We start from the raw sequence: 1,608 nt of genomic DNA, 5'->3' as shown, positions 1-1,608 counted from the left end.
AGAAATGCATTGAGATGAAAATGAGAAGGATCAAGTGTAAGGCCCAGAAGAAGAAAAAAAAAAAAACATACATTTTGTGTAAGACGACAACTGCTGTAGCTACATGTGTATATTATACTCTTTTTAGATGAATTCTTCACATTATCTATAATGTTTTCTTGACACTCTTGGCGCGAGTTAATCATAAACATGAAAATGAGGTTTACTTGCTGCACATTATCTGCTGCAGAGGTGCCTATCCAACTTCCTCATACACAATACCAGTGGGCCATTAAGACGAGCTGTACATGACAGCACATTATCTCTGTTGGCGTTAGGAAGGGGCATTTTTTTTGTAAGCAGTTAGTAAAGCAGTGCTAATGAAGGCCAGCTTTAAGTAGCATCACTTAAACAACATCAAAGCGGATCTCCAAGACAAGAAAATGACTCCAGTGGTGAATCACCACAAACTCATCTCGAGATACACAGAATTAAGGAATGGAAGAAACATGAGAAGAAAACTGCATTTACCCTGCATGAGTTTACTAGTTCAACCTGACAGTTCATGATTCCTTTTTTTTGTATTGTGAGTTACTGGGCTTGATACCCGAAAGCCGCTTATATGACGACCAGGGTCACCATTTTTTAATTCCATATCACCCCCCTCATGAACAGAGTGCAGTTCAAAATGTCATACTTACACTGTGTGTATGTAAAATAGCATCACAGAAAAGACTTGTACCATATGAAGCTGACCAACTCTAATTATTAATGGCACTCACAGAGGACTCTCATAGAAAGAAAGCACTGTACACACTGTTTGTTGTCACGTATCTGTGCTTATTTCCAGTAAACCCAAAGCTTCAAATGCTTCCAAATCAGGAGAGAGATGAGATTATTTGGTAAAACATGTTTTCATAGACCTTCCAGCATGATATAGAGAACAATCATGTGCTTATCAGCAATTTTGTGCAGTTTTTTTTCCTATAATAACAGGCCACTTCAATTATAAGAAATGGTTGAAATAGAAGAATAAAAATCCTCAAACAGGCACATTCTTTTACTTTTGGTTTTAGAAAGTAGAATTTGTGATTTTGTGATTCATCTTCGATATTTCACCAGGTCCAGCTGTTCTACAGTGCTACAGTTGATAACTGTAAATGAAAGTCTGTGTTGCAAAACTACAGTTTGCAACTAAGAATGTATGAACTGTCACATAAACCTTTTACAGTGTTGTACAGTACTAAGACCGCAACCTCAGTTTTTGAGCATAGAAAAAAAAAAACATGTATTGAAAATGAAATCAGAATAAATCATTTTGTTTAGTGTACACAACACGTTGGCCACTAAAATGACTAAAGAGATAAGACAGCATTCCTGATGTAACAATTAAATCTTTTAGGCAGTCTGTGATAATACTTCTACGCAAAGGATAGAATACTTAACAAAGACAACTTACACTATGACATGTTCATATATCCGGAGTTACTTCTACTGTAGCTCCAGCTGAGCTGGTTTTGATGGAGAAGCCCAGTGTCAAAAAAATCTTTTAAAGCATGCTTTACACAGTCACACCATACAATGACACACACACACACACACACACACACACACACACACACACACACA

General features: G+C 36.8%; 1 protein-coding gene across 1 annotated transcript in view; it reads right to left on the bottom strand.

The window, feature by feature from the left end:
• Nucleotides 1–341: 341 nt before the first annotated feature.
• Nucleotides 342–1,608, bottom strand: part of mdfic (MyoD family inhibitor domain containing) — a 21,587-nt gene continuing 20,320 nt past the window's right edge. The window contains exon 5 of the mRNA XM_032505450.1: nt 342–1,608. This exon is cut by the window's right edge and continues 426 nt beyond it. The gene's annotated coding sequence lies outside the window, so the exon portion shown is untranslated.

This window comes from Etheostoma spectabile, chromosome 23 (genome assembly GCF_008692095.1).
Source record: "Etheostoma spectabile isolate EspeVRDwgs_2016 chromosome 23, UIUC_Espe_1.0, whole genome shotgun sequence".
Classification (NCBI taxonomy): domain Eukaryota; kingdom Metazoa; phylum Chordata; class Actinopteri; order Perciformes; family Percidae; genus Etheostoma; species Etheostoma spectabile.
The sequence above is the reverse complement of the archived record's forward strand: the minus strand, read 5'-3'. Positions and strand labels throughout refer to the sequence as shown.